This window comes from Mus caroli, unplaced genomic scaffold (assembly GCF_978045245.1).
Source record: "Mus caroli unplaced genomic scaffold, Mus_caroli_1 scaffold_8, whole genome shotgun sequence".
Classification (NCBI taxonomy): Eukaryota; Metazoa; Chordata; class Mammalia; order Rodentia; family Muridae; genus Mus; species Mus caroli.
The window spans coordinates 87,555,694-87,579,334 of NW_028227263.1; the positions used below are offsets into that span (position 1 = coordinate 87,555,694).

Sequence of the window (23,641 nt, forward strand, 5' to 3'; positions counted from 1 at the left end):
CCTGAACTAGAAAACCCTTTGGGCTGGTACACTGAATGAATCCTGCTACATGAGCTTGGAAACATCAAAGGAGTGAAATATTGGAGGTGATGGCACACAACTCTATTGTCATTCTGCCCCTGGTTTACATGTTTCCATGTGTCCAAGGACACTGAGGAATTTTTTGAACTTATGTAGAAACATGAGAATTGCAGACATGTGTCTGAGGTGGGTGTGTTGTCACTGGTAGGAATCTCCCCTTGGGTAGATCAGGTTGTTTTTGGTTACTAATCTTCTTGGAATGAAACTTAGAGAGTTTTGAGATTCTTGCAGTCCTTCTAGGGAATGAGAAAGTTCGAACAGTTTGGAGCAGTGCTCATATACATTGTCCTAGTAGGCATTCTGGTAGGCTGATGTAATCCTCAAAGCTGGAATCTCAGATATTTTGTCACTTTTTTTTTTTTTTTGGTTTTTTAAGACAGGGTTTCTCTGTATAGCCCTGGCTATCCTGGAACTCACTTTGTAGACCAGGCTGGCCTCGAACTCAGAAATTCGCCTGCCTCTGCCTCCCGAGTGCTGGGATTAAAGGCGTGCGCCACCACGCCCAGCTTTTGTCACTGTTTTTAATTCTGATATTTTGGCTATGATTCTCCCAGAAAGCACAGTTCATGTTCTGTCTAGGTTTGCATGGAGAAAAGTGATTTATTGGTCTTGTGATATCATTTAAATCAAGGTTGAGACCCTCAATCATCGGCGTTGTCAATAAGAACTTTGGCTTTTAAATTTAGGCTGAATTTTGGTCATGTAGATGGCTTGAATCAAGTGGGTTGAAATCCTGGGAGTTATCAACCCCAGTGGGTTATGCTTGTATGTTTCCAATTTAGCATGTGTGTTCGTCTAAGTCTTCTCCTCAAGAAGACATCATTGAATGATTCCTGATCCATGCTATTCCCATGATATATGAATTGCTCACAAGTAACAATTTATAAAATATAAAGCCTGACAGAGGCACAGAGAAGATATAGTATGGTGATGTTGCTGTCAGTGGAAAAGAGAGACAGAGAGTAGCAGAGAGTAACCTAGACAGAGAGAGGCAGAGAGATACATAGAGACAGAGAGACACAACACAGATAGAGGCATGAAGGTATAGAGAGACAGAGAGATAGGGAGAAAGGTAGCAAGTGAGTTGGATGCAGATTTAGAGCAAGAAAGAAGGGTACTTGTGTTACTTGATAGCCCCAGTTCTTCCACTCATCTGTTGGTAAGCAGGACCTATTGAGAACTTTGATGGCTTGTTCATCAAAAAGCTTATAGTGTAGAATTGTGTAGCTTTGGAACCACTATTGCAGCAGTTCACATAATGGACATATATATCCATGGAGCCTTGGTAGTGCTGGTAAACTTGGAAGACCTGCCACCTGATTCTCCATTGGGATACCCAATCTTCCCTGAGTGTGGGTGTCAATGTAAGTGGATTTATCTGGCTTGATGCTTTAAGAGTGTCTTCAAACCTTTGAGAATTTTGTGCTGATATAAGAGAAGAAAGTTGAAGTGATAGGCATCTTAAAGGATATTGTACTCTAGATTTGCTCTGGTCTCATCTTCAAGGAAGTGATAGGAGGCTAAGTCTCACCAAGCACTTGAAAGTAATGGGTGTGCTATGTTACCAGTCAATTCCTGAGAGGAATAGAGTCCTCATTCTGGACTGCATAGTCCAAGGTATTGGCAAGGAGTGTTGACAGCCCCAGTGTGTTCTGACCATTCCAAAATATATACTAAGCACATTATCCATCTCAATGTGCATGGGTGCCATCTAAGTGGCTGCATATGTTCTTTGTTGTCTTCACAGAGATGCATTCCTTTTCCTTCATGAGCCATCCATAGAAAGTATCACCACATCACTGGACAAAAGTTGATGATATCTGAATGAGCTACCAGTGACCCTTTTTTGTTGTTATTGCCTTGCCTGAGGAAAAGTGAGTTAAAAGGTAAGGAATGCATGAATTTCCCCAAGAATTCAAGGTGCTCAAGACTTTGTGGACCAAATTTCTACTTTACAGATTTTCCACAGTTTTGACATGTAGAATACCTTGGAATCCACAACAAAATTCAGGCTTCATTTTCTATAGTACACATTTCTCTCAGCACTACTGTCTTGTAATCTCCTATTAGCATAGCAGTTCTTACAGCATTCCACCACTTTTAAGTTCAAAGTTCTAAATCATTCTAGAATCCTGCAAAAAAAAAAAAAAAAAAACCAGTTGGATCTTCACAGAAATTCAACACTCCTTTTACCAAATTCTGTTTTATTTAGTTATTTTTGCTGTAATAAATCATCATTACTAGGGAAGCTTAAGAAAGAAAGGATTTAATTGGAATTATTGTTGTACAGGATTGGAGTCTTTGATGGCACAATTATCCTTGACAGCAACAACTTTTGTGATCTTCTATCTTAATGTACAACCAAAAGACAAAAAGAACACTGATAATGGTATGAGTCTTTGAAACCCAGTGCCCACCTAACATGACATATCTCATTCAACATGCTCACAACTTTTAAACCTCTCACACCAATTTCAAACTAATGATTCAAACCAGGGAGCCTATGTAGGGCATTAGCATTCAAACTGCCATAGTAAGGTTTTTGTGTTGTATTTTAAGTCATTCTCAAAGATGTTTTATCTTTACAGAAAATGTAATTTTAATTTCCTGAAATGTATAATGTATTGGTATGCTCTACATGAGTTTATTGGCCAAACTATTTAACAGGCTAATATTATCTTTTAAAAAATCTTTATAGTGTTTCTACATATCAGTTTATATTTTGTCACTAAAAAGTATTTCTTTGTATTTTTCTCCTCCTATCTAATTAATAGACTAATCTTCTCCCGATGACTCTTTTCATTCTTTTTCTAGAAAAGTATTTACTCAAAACTAAGTATTTAAAGCTAAGTATTTTATGTAAATTTATTTTATTCCAGGAATGTAGAAAATAGAAACATGACAGATTATTTTATCTGAAATCATTGTCCTAGAATTTAAACTATAAAATAAAGAATGAATGAAGAAAGCATAGAATCTATAGTCCCTGGATGTGGTTGTTATTTTAAGCTAGCAAAGAATGTATGTGAAAACAAAGAAAGAACAATGAAAAGAAGAAGAGGAGGAGGAGAAAGAAGTGAAAGAGAAAGAAGAAGAGTAAAAAAGAAAGAAGTAGAAGCAGCAGAAACAAAAGTGGAAGAGGCAGAAAAAGCAGGAGAAAAAGGAAAAGAAAGAAGAGGAGGAGGAGGATAAAAAAGAAAGGAAAAAAAGAAAGAAGTAAAAATGACACCACTACATTTATGATAGGAAGTTATAAAGTCTTTTTTTTTCTGGCCACTCTATGAATCCATGCTTCAAAGTGACTTTCCTTATGTAGTGTAACCAGATATGTTCTATTCCATGTAAATGTACAGTATAATATTTTCCAACCCTCTTCCTCTTTAGGACATGTGTTCGTAAACTCTGCCATTTTTCTTGTCTCCTGGCAGATGATACCTACAGTGATGAGGTGGAGTTATAGATGGTGCCATTTCTTCTACCAGCAGCTTCACCAAAACAATCTTCACTATACATGCTGATGCCTCTTTCCTGTGTAGCAGCAGACACCACCTGCAGATAAGAAATGCTTAAGTGAGAAATGCTCATTTTGGGATATCATCGCTGAAACTATAATTTGGGCATGGTGACTGTTTCCCTTGCTGCCACTTGACTCAATCTCAGAAGTTTAATAGATAAAATAATATTGTACAAGATGCTCAAAATGGTGGAAGTAATTAGTGCTCCTATAAATATATATTGACAATTTAAAATATAACATATTAAAAATAAAATGCATAATTAAACAAACCTGAATGCATACTTATAAAATTAATACATAAAATTTGTGCTGCCTCTTTTTTGAAGACTACCCCCATAGTTTCTCTCTGTTAAGAGAAGTGAATACACGCTTTTAAGTAATAAATGTACAAGCAGATACACATACTGTCTGGTGGGGGGACTTCTAGTAGTAATGCCATATTATTGTGCAAATTGCTACTTTTGTTTGAGTCTTTTTGATGAGCTTTTGCTGCTATGTCATTTATTGAATGACAATATGTCTGTTTTGTAGATGCAATAGAATTAAATATTTTAAATATTGCTTATACATTAGCATTTATATAGGTGCCAATTTTCTGCGCAATAGACTTCCATATATATTAACATTTATGCATTTATCTCCTCTATTAAAGTAAATTTACCTAGAACACAAATTATTGAAATTAAGTATATTTACACTTAAATTTTTTATAATTGTCATGATTCTTTTAAGAATGTGCTTGAAGAGCTTTCTTGTTAGAGTCAATGAATTAGATAGCCCAATTTTTCAAAATACAATTATGGTAGATTTTACAAATGATTGAGATCCTTTCCAGTGTGTTAGACCAAATTATTGCTCTGAATTGTATTTATTTTATTTTTGAGTTTGATCATTTTCATGTTTAATAGCCATCTGTATTATTTTAATTTCCTATTTATGTCAAAACTTGGGAGTATGTGTAGATTTAGTCTCTTTAATGATCTTATACTATTTGGGAAAGATAATATTTTGGATTGTCAAACATTACATGTTTGTCACACTTTTAAACTTTGTTTTGTTATCAGAATGCGTATTATTCTTACATGTCCAAATATAATCATGTTTGCTTTTATGGCTTCTGAGTTTCATGTCATTTAAAAAAATATTCTGAACCCATAAAGCTTTTCACCTATGTTAATTCTAATTATTTTCTGTTTTTTAAAGTCAAATTCTTATGTCATGAAAATAATTTTATTTTGAAATCTTACAGTTGCGAAGTTATTTGCCATTACTTATAATTATTTGCAAATAATTGCCCATTTATCTGTAATGCCATCTTGCATATGTGCTGTATTCTCATCCATGAATGGCTCCATTTTTGTTGTGTGGATATGTGTGTCTCTTCTCCCTTCTGTCTCATGTGTCTTCTTGTTGGAAGAAGTTACAGTATAGACTGCAATTTCATCAATCTTAATAAATTAATCTGGGAAAAACTTGTTTTAAATGATACCGTCTTCATAAATAAGGACAATGTATGTCTCTTTTATTAAATAATTAATTATTGTTGATATTTTCACTGTGATGTTGGGCTTTTCTCTCTTTTTTGCTTTTTTATTTGGTTTTAAAGTTTTTTTAGATTTTGTTTTAGGGGCATGAGTTAAGTGGCCCTGTTACTTCTTTTTATTATTTATAGAATGTAAAAATTTTGCAAATACTGATTTTTCTCCCAATCTAATTGATAACAATTTTGGTTATGTTGATAAAACTCCACAAACTGGTAATCTCAGAGCACTTAAGCAATTGTGGAATTATTATCCTCCCTTGATTTAAATGGGATTTCCCACAATGCTTTGTGGATATGAGTAGCACATTGCTACTTTTCTATATTTCCAAAAAGACCACCTTGAAAGAGCAATGATCAAGCAAAGTTGAGTTTACTAAACTTATTGCAGCAAGGGAAAACAACACCATAATAGGGCTTAGTAGTGGTTTAAAGGCAAAATAATGGCCTTTCTACCTGGACTACTAGGGTATGAAGCATAGACAAAAACAATGAATGGGCCCAATTAAGCATGCCATACTTTAAGATGGATTGGGGTAGGATGTGTTCCTAATGTGCTTCCTGATAATTAAATTGCTAAGTGAGTCATGACCTCAATAAGATATTAGTGACAGAACAATATTTATCTATATATGCAAATAGATTTTATCACTTAAATAAATCACTCAGTCTTGCTGAGCAAGACTCTACTATTGATGTTATCAGGTCTTATTCTCAAAAGGTAAGTTATTTTTTTTCATATGACTGGATGTAATTATAAATGTAATATTGTAACTTTAACTTTGAGATATTTGATATATTATGTTAGGAAGGTTGTACTTCCATTTTTCATATTTTTTAGGAATTTAAATTTAAGCAAGCTGGAGGATGTAATTGCTACTTTTTACACAAATACTTGTACTATATTTTTAATAATTATTTATTGCCATAAATATTTTATTTTCAATCATTAGTTATCCATTTTATTCCATGCTTGAGCATACTCTCTTCATTTAATTCTCTGTATTAACTGCAGAGCTCTAATCATTTAAATTTGATTTGGACTTTTTTGAGTTCTTATGATTAAATGAAATCACTTTTCCATTCACTTTCTTATCTATTTCTCTCATTCATTTGTGTTAGAATTTCTTATTATGTTTAAGTAATGTAGTGAATTTTCATCTGTGCAGTGATCAATGGGTAGTGACCAGGGTTAATTAATCACATCAGTGAAATCTGGTCTTTAATGGATAATAAAATCTCTGGCTCAGACGAGATCGAGCACGTTCAGGGTGGTATGGCCTATTGTCATAACTGGTAGAATTATTTTAATCCCTAATCTAAAACTTTGACATTCTCGTAGTTTCCCTTTGGCATTCAGAATATAAAACCTGTGTCCCACAACTGAAATAAGGCCAGTTATTTCCTGGAACCCTTGCTTGGAAAATTCACCCCATTAGTGAATTAGTGCATTAGTGAATTAGTTCTCTGTTGCTTCTGATTCAACATTCTCTTGTTCCTATCAACATTGCTGTGATTTTCCATTAATCCCCACTTCAGGATTGTAGTTTTGCTCTGTGTTAGATACATAAACCATACTGTCTACAGAACTTTCCAAGAGGAAAACTAACGATGATATTGGTCATGATTTTGGAGTTAATAAATCAACAAATAACATGATATGCTCTAAAAAAAATCTCTGAGTTTGTTCACATTACTACATATAGTTAGTTTCATATCAGATATATAATGTTTATTCTTTGCTCACAGAAGATTACAATGCACTCAGATTTTCTATCACACTATTTGTACTCTCCATTTTCAAATGAGTAAGTTGCACATGTGGATTTTTAGAATAACCCATTTTCTTCTTTCATTCACAATCAAGATTTTAGATTTTTTCCAGGTTTTAAAAATGTTCCAAATCCATTTATATATTTTCCCTATGCATGTTTCATAATAATTGTTTCATTTTTTTAATCCATTAATTTTCATTTGTTTTTGATAAAAATTATGTTGCCATACATACTTTCTGAAATAATAAACATGGCACACGAGAAATAAGGAAAGTGATTATCTGTATATCAGGCCAACAGCCTATGTTGTTACATTATTAATCTGCTGTGTGTTCTTTTTAAAATTTATTTATTACATATTTTCTTTATATACATTTCAAATGCTACCCCAAAAGTTCCCTATACCCTCCCCCTGCCCTGCTCCCCTACCCACCCACTCCCACTTCTTGGCCCTAGTGTTCCCTATACTGGGGCATATAAAGTTTGCAAGACAAAGGGGTCTCTCTTACCAATTATAGCCGACAAGGCCATCTTCTGCTACATATGCAGCTAGAGACATGAGCTCTGGGGGTACTGGTTAGTTCATATTGTTGTTCTACCTATAGGGTTGCAGATCCCTTTAGCTTCTTGGGTACTTTCTCTAGCTCCTCCAATGATGGCCCTGGCTTCCATCCAATAGCTGACTGTGAGCTACCACTTCTGTGTTTTTCAGGCATTCTTTTTTTAATTAATTAATTAATTAATTTAGAGGAATTTTAGGTTGAATTCAGTTGTTTTCATTCTTTAAAAAATAAAAACATAAAGGAAAAAGGAAGTTGGGTCTTGTTGTACTGCCCAGACGAGACGAGACCTGAACTCGTGCACTCATGGATCCTCCTGTCTCACATTCCTTAGTAGCTGGATCCTGCAATCAGTTTTAGTTCTGTACTGTGCTGCTAGGGATGGGGCCCCGAGCCTTGGGCACCCAGAGTGAGGTTTTTCAGGCATTCTTAATGATATTTTAAAAACCATTTTAAATAAGTGTTTGGTTAAGTGATTTAGGTATGTATGACTTAATTTGAAATCATAGAACCCATGATTGAAAAGTTGAATGTGGTGTTACATTAGTATATATGTTTATACTGCCTTTGCTAGTAATCAGACACAGCTTGAGGGGTCTGGTTCACTGTAAACCAGTCCATCTTAATAACTGACCACCAGAAAAATGAGAGACCCTGAGTTAAAAGCACCAACAAACAAAAATATTAAACAACCTAAGACAGATTATTCTTAACAATAACACCTACAGCTATTGTTCTGGCTTCATCACAGCCATATTCCCTGATAGAAGGCACCACCAAACACACATATGCCTAGGAACTCAAACATGCACAAACAAAACATTATTAAAAGAGTGAAGTTTATCTTAGCAATTTCTTCCACAGAAATTTTGCAATATTTTCATTTATTATCAATTTCTTTATTAATTCTGGAGCAGGTGCACACATTTGCCATAGTGCACATGAAAAATCAGAGGGCAACCTTTATTTAGATCTTCTATTATCTAGGTTCTAGGGATTGATTGAAAGACATGAGGCTTGGTCTTAAGTACATTTACCTATCGAGGCATCTTGGTGGCTATTTTAAAATATATTTTAAGTGACTTTGTGTATTAAAAAAATTCATAGTTTGCAAAGTGACTTCAAATAATTATAATTCCTAACTCTAGGCTCTTTGGCCATATTATTCTTTCTTCTCCATAGATAACTAGTGGTACTACATCATTCTCATTGTTGCTGTCTCTCCCATTCTCTCATACAGCCTCAATTCTCCAAGGTATATATCCATTAGGAGTATTTTTCCTTTTTTATCAATCATTTTTATTATTTACATTTCAAATGACATCCACCTTCCAAATTACCCATCCACAAAATCCCCATACCATCTTCTGTCTCTCCCCTCTATTTTGCCTCAATGAAGGTGCTCCTTGACCCACTTACCCAGTCCTGCCTCACTGCTCTAGAATCCCCCTAAGCTGGACCAAGGTACTTCCCTCCCATTCCTCCCTCTATGTATACACTTTACTTGGTGTTTTAGTCCCTGAGAGCTCAGAGAACAGCTGTATTAGATTCCTGTCACCAAGCATTTTGTGTCACTAGCAATAGTGTAGGGGTTTGGTGTCTTTAAATTGGATAGATTCCTAGGTGGAGGGGTCTTTGGATGGCCTTTTCTTCAGTTTCTGTTCCATTTCTGGGCATATCATTCCATAGGACAGAAAATTTTCTGGGTTAAAACTTTTGAGATATGTGGGTAGCACCATCCCTCGACTAGGGGGCATGCCTATCTACTGTAGGTGGTCTCTACAGATTGTATCTCCCCTTTCTTGGGTAATTTGAATAAAGTCATCACCATTGGGTCCTGGGAGCCTTTTGCTTCTCTGGAGTATCAGACTTTCTAGAGGCTAAACCTGTTTCCCCATTCCCCACTGCTGCCTGTTTCTATGCAGTATCCTGACACTTTGTACTTCTCTCCTGTCCCTTCCAATAACTGATAATGCTCCATTTTACTTCTCCCTCCTCTTTTCCTTCCAGATCCCTCCTTTTCTCTACATTCTCTGATTGTTTTGTTCCTCATTCTATGTAGGATTGAAGTATCTGTATTTTGGTATTCCTTCTTCTGAAGCTCCATATGGATCGTGGGTTGTATCATTGGATTTCTTAGCTTTGGGGGCTAAAATCTACTTATTAGTGAATGTATACCATGTGTTCTCTTTTGTGTCTGGGTTCCCTCACTCAAGACAATAATTTCTATTTCCCTCCATTTGCCTGTGAACTTAATGAAGTCATTGCTTTTAAGAGCTGAGAAATAATCCATTGTGGAATTGTACTACAATATCTGTATCCATTATTTGGTTGGGAGACAACTGGGTTGTTTCCAGGTTCTGGATATTATAAATAAGTCTGAAACAAACATAGTGAAGCATATGTCCTGTTATATGTTGGAGCATGTTTTGGGTAGATACACAGAACTGGTATATCTGGGTCTTCAGGAAGAATTATTTCCAATTCTTTTTGAGGAATAGCTAGATGATTTCCAAAGTTGTTTTACCAGCTTGCAGTCCCACCAGCAATGGAGAAGTGTTCCTCTTTCTCTAAAGCCTAGCCAGCATCTGCTGTTGCCTGCATTTTTTAACTTATTCATTCAGATTTCTCTCCGGTAGAATCTCTGGGTCCTTTTGATTTGAATTTCCCTAATGACTAAGGATGTTAAAAAATTCATTAAGTGCTTCTCAGCCATTTGATATTCCTCTCTTGAAAATTATTTGTTTAGCGTTGTACCCCATTTTTAATAGAGTATTTGGTTTTCTTGCATCTAACTTCTTGAGTTCTTTGTATATATTGGATTTTAGTCTTCTATTAGATGCAGAGTTGGTAAAACTCTTTTCAAAATCTATGGGCGGCTGTTTTGTCCTATTTAGTGTACTCTGTCTTACAGAAACTTTTCAATTTTTCTGAGGTCCTATATTTCATTTCAATCAGTTTAGATATTATATTTTGCTTCAGAGAGGATCCTACTTCACTCACTCATCCACCCACTCTCCCACAACGTATCCCCGCCAATATCCCCCTTCCTTGGGGTATCAAGTTTCTACAGGAGTAAGGACAAACTTTACCACTGAGACCAAGCAAGACAGTCCTCTGCTACATATGTAGTGGGTGCTACAGACCAGCTCATGTATGCTCTTTGATTAGTGACTTAGTCTCTGGGAGCTCTGAGGGGTCCAAGTTAGTTGACACTGTTATTCTTCCTATGGAGTTGCTATCATTTCAGTTCCTTCAATAGTATCCCTAACTCTTCCATAGGGGTCCCGAACCTCAATCCAATTTTTGCCTGTAAATATCTGCATGTGTCTAAGTCATCTGCTGGCAGATCCTCTCAGTGGACAGCCATGCTAGGCTCCTGTATGCAAGCATAACATGACATCAATAATATTGTCAGAGTTTGGTGCAATTCATGATATGGACACCATGTTGGGCCCATCACTGGGTGGCCTTTGCTTTAGATTCTGCACAGTTCTTGTCTCAACATTTCCTTTAGACAACAACAATTCTGAGTCAATGAAATTTGAAGATGGATGAGTGACACCATTCCTTTACGTGAGGTCATTTCTATCTACTGGAAATGGTTATTTCAGGGTCCATCTGCCAAATGTTGAGCATTTTGACAAAGGTCATCCTCATTAAGTCCTGGGAACTTTTTATATCCCAAGTCTCTCTGAGACTTTCTAGAGTTTCCCTCCACCCACTGCTGCTGCATATTTATTCTCCTGGCCCCCTGGACTTCTATGCTGTCTCCCCCCATATTTAATATTGTACCCCTTTTCACCTCCCACTCTTCTCTCTAATCATAGTCCCTGGCTTTCTCTGACCCCTTTGATTGCTTTTCCCCGTTTAAGTGGATTCAAGAATCCACACTTGTGCCTTCTTTCATGTTAAACTTCATACAGTCTGTGAGTTTTTTCATGGGTATTCTGAATTTTTTGGCTAATATTCACTTCTCCCTGAGTATATGCCTCTCCTTTTGGGTCTAGGTTACCACATTCAGGATGATATTTTGTAATTGTGTTCATTTGCTTGAAATGTTGATGGTGTTTTCACTTTTAATAGCTGTATATTATTCCATTGTAAAAATGACCACATATTTTGCATCCATTCTTTTGTTGATGGACATCTTGGGTATTTCCATCTTCTAGTTGTTACAAATAAGGGTGCTATGTGGAATGCCTGTTCTTGTGGTATATGGGACATCATTGAATATATGGCCAGGAGTGGTATAGTTTGATCTTCCGGTTGAACTATTTTCAATTTTCTGAAGAAGTGCCAGGATGATTTTCAGAGTGGTTGTTCAAGTTTGCAATTGAACCAGCAATGGAGTAGTGTTGCTGTTTCTCCACATCCTTGCTAGAATGTGCTATCAAGTGAGTTGTTTTATATTAGCCATTCTGATTGTTATATTGTGGAATCTCAGGTTCATTGTGATTTACATTTCCCTGATAACTAAGGATGTTCACATTTCTTTTAGTGCTTCTTGGAAATATGATATTCTGTTGAAAGTTCTGTGTTTAATTCTGTACCAACTTTTAAATTGGTTTTTTTTTTTTGAGGTCTATCTTCTTGAGTTCTTTGTATATTTTGGATATTAGCCCTGTGTCAGATTCAGAATTAGTGAAGATCTTTTCTAAATCTGTAGGTGGCCATTTTCTTCTATTGACAGTTTTGTTTGCCTAATAAGCTTTCAGTTTCATAATGTCCCATTTCTCAATTGTTGGTCTTAGAGACTGAATTAAAAAATATATATAATCAACAAAATCATAATGTAATGGATGTTATTCTAGTCAGATACATGGAGCCCCAGGTAAATCCAGATCAGGTAAACTATAAAAAGTTCCATAAACCCTAAGAAAATAGAAGCAATCATTAAAACCTCCAAATAAAATAAAGGCCTGGGTGAGATGGTCTTTTGTTTTAATTAGGTATTTTCTTCATTTACATTTCCAGTGCTATCCCAAAAGTCCCCTATACCCCCCCACTCCATTACAAACCCACTTCCACTTCTTGGCCCTGGCATTCCCCTGAATGGAGGCATATAAAGTTTGAATGACCAATGGGCCTCTCCTTCCACTGATGGCCAACTAAGCCATCTTCTGATACATATGCAGCTAGAGACACAAGCTCCAGGGTGTACTGGTTAGTTCATATTGTTGTTCCACCATAGGGTTGCAGATACCTTTAGCTCCTTGGGTACTTTCTCTAGCTCCTCCATTAGGGGCCCTATGATCCATCCAATAACCGATTATGAGCATCCTCTTCTGTGTTTCCTGGGCCCCTGCATAGTCTCATAAGAGACAGCTATATCAGGGTCCTTTCAACAAAATCTTGCAAGTGTATGCAATGGTGTCAGTGTGTGGAGGCTGATTATGGGATGGATCCCCGGATATGGCAGTCTCTAGATGGTCCATCCTTTCATCCCATCTCCAAACATTGTCTCTATAACTCCTTCCTTGGGTGTTTTGTTCCCAATTCTAAGAAGGGGCAAAGTGTCCAAACTTTGGTCTTCCTTCTTCTTGAGTCTCATGTGTTTCACAAATTGGATCTCATATCTTGGGTATTCTAAGTTTCTGGGCTAATATCTACTTATCAGTGAGTATATATTGTGTGAGTTCCTTTGTGATTGGGTTACCTCACTCAGGATGATGCCCTCGAGGTCCATCCATTTGCCTAGGAATTTCATAAATTCATTCTTTTTGATAGATGAGTAGTACTCCATTGTATAAATGTACCACATTTTCTGTATCCATTCCTATGTTGAGGGGCATCTGGGTTCTTTCCAGCTTCTGGCTAATAAACATAAGGCTGCTATGAACATAGTGGAGCATGTGTTCGTCTTACCGGTTAGAACATCTTCTGGCTGCCCAAGAGAGGTATTGCTGGATCCTCCAGTAGTACTATGTGCAATTTTCTGAGGAACAGCCATAGTGATTTTCAGAGTGGTTGTACAAGCTTGCAATCCCACCAAAAATGGAGGAGTGTTCCTCTTTCTCCACATCCTTGCCAGCATCTGCTGTCACATGAATTTTTGATCTTAGCTATTCTGACTGGTGTGAGGTGGAATCTCAGGGTTGTTTTTCCCTGCATTTCTCTGATGATTAAGAACACTGAACATTTTTTCAGGTGCTTCTCAGTCATTCGGTATTCCTCAGGTGAGAATTCTTTGTTGAGCTCTGAGCCCCATTTTTAATGGGGTTATTTGATTTTCTGTAGTCTACCTTCTTGAGTTCTTTATATATATTGGATATTAGTCCCCTATCTGATTTAGGATAGGTAAAGATCCTTTCCCAATATGTTGGTGGCTTCTTTGTTTTATTGACAGTGTCTTTTGCCTGACAAGCTTTGCAATTTTATGAGGTCCCATTTGTCAATTCTCGATCTTACAGGACAAGCCATTGCTGTTCTATTTAGGAATTTTTCCCCTGTGCCCACATCTTTGAGGCTTTTTCCCACAGTCTCCTCAATAAGTTTCAGTGTCTCTGATTTTATGTGGAGTTACTTCATCCACTTAGATTTGACCTTAGTACAAGGAGATAACAATGGATCAATTCGCATTCTTCTACATGTTAACCGCCAGTTGTGACAGCACCATTTGTTGAAAATGCTGTCCTTTTTCCACAGGATGGTTTTTGCTCCCTTGTCAAAGATCAAGAGACCATAGGTGTGTGGGTTCATTTCTGGGTCTTCAGTTCTATTCCATTTGTCTACTTGTCTGTCTCTATACCAGTATCAAGCAGTTTTTAATCGCAATTGCTCTGTATTACAGCTTTAGGTCAGGCGTTGTGATTCCAGCAGAGATTCTTTTATTCTTGAGAAGATTTTTTGCTATCCTAGGTTTTTTGTTATTCCAGATGAATTTGAAGATTGCCCTTTCTAATTCGTTGAGGAATTTAGTTGGAATTTTGATGGGAATTGAATTGAATATGTAGATTGCTTTTGGCAAGATAGCCATTTTTACTATATTGATCCTGCCAATCCAGGAGCATGGGAGATCTTTCCATCTTTTGAGATCTTCTTTAATTTCTTTTTTCAGAAACTTGAAGTTCTTATCATGCAGATCTTTCACTTCCTTAGTTAGAGTCATGCCAAGGTATTTTATATTATTTGTGACTATTGAGAAGGGTGTTGTTTCCCTAATTTCTTTCTCAGCCTGTTTATCCTTTGTGTAGAGAAGGGCCATTGACTTGTTTGAGTTAATTTTATATCCTGCTACTTCATTGAAGCTGTTTATGAGGTTTAGGAGTTCTCTGGTGGAAATTTTAGGGACACATATATACTATTATATCATATGCAAAAAGTGATATTTTGACTTCTTCCTCTCCAACTTGTATCCCCTTGATCTCCTTTTGTTGTCGAATTTCTCTGGCTAGGACTTCAAGTACAATGTGGAATAGGTAGGGAGAAAGTTGGCAGACTTGTCTAGTCCCTGATTTTAGTGGGAATGCTTCCAGCTTCTTAACATTTACTTTTATGTTGGCTACTGGTTTGCTGTATATTGCTTTTATCATGTTTTGGTATGGGCCTTAAATTCCTGATTTTAACAAGACTTTTATCATGAATGGGTGGTTGATTTTGTCAAATGTTTTCTCGGCATCTAACACGATGATCATGTGGTTTTTGTCTTTGAGTTTGTTTATATACTGGATTATGGTGATGGATTTCCATATATTAACCATCCCTGCATCCCTGAAATGAAACCTACTTGGTCAGTATCAATGATTGTTTTGATGTGTTCTTGGATTTGGTTAGCGAGAACTTTATTGAATTTTGCATCGGTATTTATAAGAGAAATTGGTTTGAAGTAGTCAGTCTTTGTTGGGTCTTTCTGTGGTTTTGGTATTGGAGTAATTGTGGCTTAATAGAACGAATTGGGTAGAGTACCTTCTGCTTCTATTTTGTGGAATTGTTTCTGCAGAACTTGAATTAGATCTTTGAATGTCGGATAGAACTCTGCACTAAACCCATCTGGTCCTGGGCTTTTTTTTGATTTGGAGATTATTAATGACTGCTTTTATTTCTTTAGGGGATATAGGACAGTTTAGATCATTAACCTGATCCTGATTTAACTTTGGTACCTGGCATCTGTCTAGAAATTTATCCATTTCATCTAGGTTTTCCAGTTTTGTTGAGTACAGCCTTTTTTAGAAGGATCTGATGGTGTTTTGGATTTCTTTAGGATCTGTTGTTATGTCTCCCTTTTCATTTCTGATTTTGTTAATTAGGATGCTGCCCTGTGCCCTCTAGTGAGTCTGACTAAGGGTTTATCTATCTTGTTGATTTTCTCAAAGATCCAGCTCCTTGTTTGTTTGATTCTTTGAATAGTTCTTATTGTTTCCACTTGATTGAGTTTGCCCCTGAGTTTGATTATTTCCTGCCATCTACTCCTCTTGGGTGAAATTGCTTCGTTTTGTTCTAGAGTGTTTAGGTGTGTTCTCAAGCTGTTAGTGTGTGCTCTATCTAGTTTCTTTTTGGAGCCACTCAGAGCTATCAGTTTTCCTCTTAGAAATGCTTTAATTGTGTCACATGAGTTTGGGTATGTTTTGGCTTCATTTTCATTAAAATCTAAAAAGTCTTTAATTTCTTTCTTTATTCCTTCCTTGACCAAGGTATCATTGAGGAGAGTGTTGTCCAGTTTCCATGTGAATGTTGGCTTTGTATTATTTATATTGTCTTTGAAGATCAACCTTACGCCATGGTGATCTTAAAGGATGCATGGGACAATTTCACTATATTTGTATCTGTTGGGGTCTGTTTTGTGACCAATTATGTGGGTAGTTTTGGAGAAGGTACCATAAGGTGATGTGAAGAAAGTATATCCTTTTGTTTTAGGATAAAATGTTCTGTAGATATCTGTTAAGTCCATTTGTTTCATAACTTCTGTTAGTTTCACTGTGTCACTGTTTAGTTTCTGTTTCCATGATCTGTCCATTGTGAAAGTGGTGTGTTGAAGTCTCCCACTATTATTGTGTGAGGTGCAATGTATGATTTGAGCTTTACTAAAGTTTCTTTAATGAATGTGGCTGACCTTGAATTTGGAGATAGATATTTAGAATTGAGAGTTCTTCTTGGCAGATTTTAACTTTGATGAGTATGAAGTGTCCCTCCTTGACTTTTTTGATAACTTTGGGTTGGAAATCAATTTTATTCTATATTGGAATGGATACTACAGCTTGTTTCTTCAGACCATTTGCTTGTAAAATTGTTTTCCAGCCTTTCATTCTGAGGTAGTGTCTGTCTTTTGCCCTGAGATGGGTTTTCTGTAAGCAGCAAAATGTTGGGTCCTGTTTTCGTAGCCAGTCTGTTAGTCTATGTTGTTTTGGGGGGAGGGGGGAATTGAGTCCATTGATACTAAGAGATATTAAGTAAAAGTAATTGTTGCTTACTTTTATTTTTGTTGTTAGAGTTGGCATTCTGTCCTTGTGCCTGTCTTCTTTTAGGTTTGTTAACGGGTTACTTTCTTGGTTTTTCTAGGGCGTGGTTTCCATCCTTGTATTGTCTTTTTTCTATTATTATCCTTTGAAGGACTGGATTCATGGAAAGATAATGTGTGAATTTGGTTTTGTCATGGAATACTTTGGTTTCTCCATCTATGGTAATTGAATGTTTGGCTGGGTATATTCTCCTGGGTTGGCATTTGTGTTCTCTTAGTGTCTGTATAACATCTGTCCAGGCTCTTCTGGCTTTCATAGTCTCTGGTGGAAAGTCTGGTGTAATTCTGATAGGCCTGCCTTTATATGTTACTTGACCTTTTTCCCTTACTACTTTTAATATTATATCTTTATTTAGTGTATTTTTTGTTCTGATTATTATGTGTCAGGAGGAATTTCTTCTCTGGCCCAGTCTATTTGGAGTTCTGTAGGCTTCTTGTATGTTCATGGGCTTCTCTTTCTTTAGGTTTGAGAAGTTTTCTTCTATAATTTTGTTGAGGATATTTGCTGCCCCTTTAAGTTGAAAATCTTCATCCTCATCTTCTCCTATTATCGGTAGGTTTGGTTTTCTCCTTGTGACCTGGATTTCCTGGATGTTTTGAGTTAGGATCTTTTTGCATTTTGCATTTTCTTTGATTGTTGTGCCAATGTTCTTTATGGAATCTTCTGCACCTGAGATTCTTCCATCTCTTTTATTCTGTTGCTAATCCTGGCATCTATGGTTCCAGATTTCTTTCCTAGGGTTTCTATTTCTAGCGTTGCCTCACTTTGCGTTTTCTTTATTGTGTCCACTTCCCTGTTTAAGTCTAGTATGGTTTTGTTCATTTCCATCACCTGTTTGGATGTGCTTTCCTGTTTTTCTTTAAGGACTTCTACCTGTTTGGTTGTGTTTTCCTGTTTTTTTCTTTAAGGACTTGTAACTCGTTAGCAGTGTTCTCCTGTATTTCTTTAAGTGAGTTATTAAAGTCTTTCTTGATGTCCTCTACCATCATCATGAGATATGCTTTTAAATCTGGGTCTAGGTTTTCAGGTGTGTTGGGGTGCCCAGGACTGTGTGAGGTGGGAGTGCTGTATTCTGATGATGGTGAGTGGTCTTGGTTTCTGTTAGTAAGATTCTTACATTTGCCTTTCACCATCGGGTAATCTCTGGAGTTAGTTGTTATAGTTGTCACTGGTTAGATCTTGTTCTTCACATGATTCTGTTAGCCTCTATCAGCAGACCTGGGAGACTAGCTCTCTCCTGAGTTTCAGTGGTCTGAGCATTCTCTGCAGGTAAGTTCTTCTCTTGTAGGGAAGGTGCACATATATCTGACATTTGGACTTGCCTCCTGGCAGAAGATGAAGGCCTGAAACAGGGCCTGTCCCAGAAGCTGTTAGCTTCTGTACTCCATACTCTCACCTGAGCAGATGCAGACTAGTCTCAGAGGGATCTGGGAACCAATATGGCTTCCCCAGGTGCTCCAGCAAAGCCCTCCTGGGCAGGGGCACACCTGTCCTCTGGCATGGAAGGTGCCCAGATGTCTCGAGCTGGAAATGGGCTCTGCCTCAGAAGCTGTCCTCTAGGCACCTCGGGGATGTCCTCTGACTACTTGCCCAGGTGACCTGGTGCTTGTGCTGACTGGAAGGGACTTGTGACCCTGGTCAGGCCGGGTTTTCTGCTTCCCTAATGCTGTCTCAGGTCCCATGCAATTGGAATGGAACAGAAGTTGTGTTCCACTCACTGGTGGTTCTAAGATTATGTGGAGATTCCTCTAGGGACCTTAGGAGGGTGTCTGCTGACTCTACACCCAAGGTCGAGATGGTCTTAATACAGATTTCTAACATCCCTTAAAAAATAGCTAATACCAATACTCCTCAAACTATTCCACACAACAAAAATGTAAGGACCTCATCCTAATTAATTCTATGTAACCACAGGTACTCCAATATCTAAATCACATAAGAAGAGAATTTCAGACCAATTTTGCTTGTGGATATCAATGAAAATATACTCAATAAAATTCTCACCAAACAAATCTAAGAACACTTCAAAACCATCAAATACTATCATCAAGTACACTTCATCCTAGAGGTACAGGGGTAGTTCAATATACAAAAATCAATGAATGAATTCCACTATATAAATAAATTCAAATAAAAATCACATGATGATCCAATCATATACTAAAAAAGGCCTTTGACAAAATACAACATACTTTCATGTTTAAAGTCTAGGAGGGATCAGAAATTATTGGCATACATATAAACATGTTAAAACAGTATACAAAAGACTAACATCCAACAAAAAATAAGTGGAGATGAATTGAAGCAATCCCTCTAAAATCAGGAAGACAAGGCTGCCCACTCTCTCCCTATATATTCAATATAGCACTCTAGGTATAGCAATTAGACAACAAAAGGAGATCAAGGGGATACAAGTTGAAAAGAAGTCAAGGTATCACTATTTGTGGGTGTATGATAATATATATAAGCAACCATAGAAATTCTACTAGAGAACTCCTTCATCTAATAAACAAATTCAGAAAAGTAGCTGAATATGAAAGTAACTTAAGCAAATCAGTAGACTTCCTTTATACAAATGGTAAATGGGCTGAGAAAGAAATTAGAGAAACATCACCTTTTATAATACCCTCAAACTATATAAGATACCTTGGTGTAAATTTAACCACACAAGTCAAAGATCCATATAAAAAGAATATCAAGTGTCTGAGAAAGAAATTGAATAAAAGTTAGAAGATGGAAAGATCTCCCATGCTCCCTTGATTGATAGGACTAACTAGTAAAAATGGCTATCTTACCAAAGGAAATCTACAGATTCAATGCATTTTCCATCAAAATCCTAACACAATTCTTCACAGACATATTTAAGAGCATTTTTCAACATCATATGAAAAACCAAACAATTTCAACAGTAAAAGAACTCCTGGGGGTAATCACCATACCTGACCTTGAACTGTAGTACAGAACAACAGTGATGAAAACCACATGGTACAGACAGAGACAGACAGGTCAATCAATGGAATAGAATTGAAGACCCAGGAATAATCCCATACACCTATGGAACTTGATCTTTGACAGAGAAGTCAAAAGCATAAAGTGGAAAAAAGAAAACATCTTCAACAAATGGTTCTGGTCTAAATGGTGGTCTGCATGTAACAGAATGTGAAATGATCCATATTTACCAGTTTACAAAACTCAAGTCCATGCTGGTCAAGGACCTTAACATAAAACCAGATACACTAAACCTAATAGAAGAAAAATGGTAAAGTGTGCATCTAAAAGATAAGGATATTATGTTTCAAACTGGGAACTAATTGCTGAGGTCCCTATTTAATATATCAAAATGGACCAAGCAGTCAGATTCTCCCAGGATCCCTTATTCCTTAGCTGTAACAGAGAATGGATAGAATACCTTGCCTCCTTTCCTAAAATTTTCATCCCAGGTACTAAGTAGCCCTTCCACTAGGGGCTGTTGTCTACATAATCCTGCTTTTTTGTACCTTTGACATCATGGCTACAACACCTGTTTCCCTTCCCTCCTTTCTTTCTTCCCTCCCTTGTCTGCTCACATGCCTAATGGCCATGCTCACTCTAGACACACTCTGATGTGGATATGCTCTCTATTTTGCCTACACTAAACTTTCCCTTCCACTCTACATAGAAGCAAGCATGTGCTTTCCTTTTATTTCCTTTTTTTTTTCTGTTTTCATCTGAAAGAGTTTTTCATGATGACATGACATTCAGCAATTCTCAACTTTTAGCTCACATTCATCTACACTATAGTTATAATTTACAAATATTCAAAGTGGATACATTCGTATATAAGTAAATGTCTTTAAAAGCATACTTACATTGAGCATTTTTGTTCATCCTAATAGTCACTAGTTTTGGAGAGGATTTATGTGTTTTGCCGTATTAACTCCCTTCCTTAACTTGTCCCAGATCCACTACCTATCATTAACCGCTCTGTTTTCTGTCCTCATTTTTCTTGAACCCTCTGTCTTAGGTAGTTTTCTACTGTTCTGATGAGACACAATGATGAAGATAATTTATGAAAGAAAACTTTTATTTGGATGGTAATTTATAGTTCTAGGGCTGGAGATGATGGCTATCATGGCATGAAATACATCAGCAGACAAATAGGCATGCCAATATACTAATAGATAGAACTTACATCCTGATTTCAAATTGAAGATAAGAAGAAATAGCAAAATTGTAAGAGTGAGTTTGGTGTGAACTATTGAAATTCTAAAGTCCATCCTCAATATAATACTGTCAACAATGCCACATGTTTTAATCCTTTCCTACACAATTGTACTAAGTATAAACAAAGCATACAAATATATGAGATTTTGTATTTTATTGTCATTCAAACTATCATGTTCTATACCTTGTACCCATTGGCTTAGCAATATCCTAGAGAAAAGAGCATTTAATCATTTTTCAGTCTTCATAATGCTTCACAGTCTCCATACTGTTTGAAAGTTCAATCAGCAATGTTATTTAAAGGGTAATTTTTCTTACATTTTATTCAATCTCTTAATTGTAATCCCCTGTAAAAAACACAACTAAACATCATATTTCATGATTATAATAGACAATGGTGAAGTATATATATTATCATTCTAATGAGAGAATAAAAAGAAAGGAGAGTGAAGAAACAGTGAATCAAACCAAACCTAAATCCCAGCAAGGCAGTCTCTGTAACTTTGTGTGTACAGACTGCTTGGCTTGCACTTCAGGTCTTCAAATCCTTTAAGCTTTTCTGAATGACAAAAACTTCTCTCTTAGCTTTTTTTCTACTTCCCATATACAGCTTTCCTTAGTAAATATCCAGTAGTGGTTTTACCTCTTGGGGTCTACAACACAATCCGGGATTCACATCATGAATGGCTTCTATGGAACTCCTTGCAGGAGCTCTCCTGCCAAATCCTGACCTCAGCAGTTTCTCTTATCTTTGAGTAAATTTCACTCCCCATTTACTCTTGTATCCTGGACTGTAAATCTAGAAATAACTTGGTAATATTGCCACTTATTATTCTCTGTATGGAATAAAATCTCCCTCCTACTGAATTACTTTTGTATAAACTTTGATTCATCGATGTCTTTGTTTAAAAATCCTTCCTTCATTTTACAAGCAAAATATTTCATAGACACGTTCTTTTCACAAATCACAGGATGGGCAAAGGGCCTCTTCATGAATTGGAGGTTTGAAGTGTGAGATCTTCTCCTGAGAATATTTTTCCTTTATATAATTTCTCCTTATCTCAATTACCATAAACCAAGGTTTGGATATGATATTTCTTGTTTTTAAATTTTCTCCTTTAAATGTGCTTTTTGTATTTTATTTGTCAATTAAGTTCTTTTATTTTTCATTGTATATACTCAAATGTGATCATTTTTGCCAACCATATTAGTCCAGAACACTTCATTTCCAGGACCTCAGTGGTCAGTGTATCCACAAGAGGTCTCTTACTCTTGACATTGGGCTTTTTTTTTTTTACCAATATGTCTTTTGAAGAGTCATCCTCTCTTTTAAAAATGTATCAATTCAATAGAGGCTTATTCATGTAAAGAAGAAAATAATATAGAAATCCATTATTCATATAATAAAATAATCAATGATATTTTGTATTTATTAGTGAATACCAAAGATAAGTGTAAAATGATTTGTTTATTGTTCTGTACCAAGGATTTATTATAGTGCTTTGTAAATGGCTCACACCCATTTTGCTACTAAGTTGAGTAACCCTGGGCCTTGTTTTACTAAAACAGTGTCTAAACCTGGTCTGTGCTAGATTTTAACTGAGATTTTTGTGTGCCTGTATCTGAGTGCTGGGATTAGAATTACACACCAGTGTACCCATGTAACTTTGTCTTTAACAACTGATGCCATTTATCCTGACATGTACCATAATTATATGAATTTGACATAAAGTACTTAATGAAAATGAGAATGAAAAATGATGCTCATATATAGGTACTTAATTTATTCTCTTCTTTTTAAAAAATAATTTTATTCATTTTTCATTTCAAATAATATTCCCCTTCCCGGTTACCAATCCACCAAACCCTCTTTTCATCTCTCATCTCCCCCCTCTACTTTGCCTCTATGAGAGTATTCCTCCACTTACTAACCCACTCCCACCTCACCACTCTAGCAATCCCCTACACTGAGGCATTAAGCCTCCACAGAACCAAAGGCCTTCCCTTCCACTGATGTCAAATAAGTCCATCCTCTGCTACATATGTATCTGAAGTGTTGGATTCCTACATTTATACTCTTTGGCTGGTGGTTTAGTCTCTGGGAACTCTAGGTGTTTTGATTACTTGATATTAGTCTTCCTATATGGTTGCAATCCCCTTCAACTCATTCAGTCCTTCCCCTAGCTCTTTCATTGGGGTCCCTGGGCTGAGTCCAATGGTTGGTTGTTAGTATCTGTATCTGTATTGCTAAGGTGTCAGTAGAAATTCTTAGGGAACAGTCATATCAGACAGTTGTTGGCAAGTGCTTCTTGGCATTATCAATTGTTTTGGGTTTGGTGTCTGCAGATGGAATACATCTCTAGGTAGAACAGTCTCTGGATGGCCTTTACTACTGTCTCTGATCCATTGTTTGTCCATGTCTTTCTTTCAACAGGAAAATTTCTGAATCAAAAATTTTGAGATTGGAGTGTGTCCCCATCACTTAACTGGGGGCCATGTCTATCTAC

At 36.5% G+C, this 23,641-nt stretch overlaps 1 protein-coding gene across 4 annotated transcripts in view; it reads left to right on the top strand.

The window, feature by feature from the left end:
* LOC110299478 (uncharacterized) overlaps positions 1–23,641 on the top strand; it is a 78,358-nt gene that overhangs the window by 8,798 nt on the left and 45,919 nt on the right. For all 4 annotated transcript variants that reach the window (XR_015047940.1, XR_015047939.1, XR_015047938.1 and 1 more), the window contains 2 exons: positions 1,829–1,967; positions 3,510–3,651. The gene's annotated coding sequence lies outside the window, so the exon portion shown is untranslated. The remainder of the gene's footprint in view (positions 1–1,828; positions 1,968–3,509; positions 3,652–23,641) is intronic.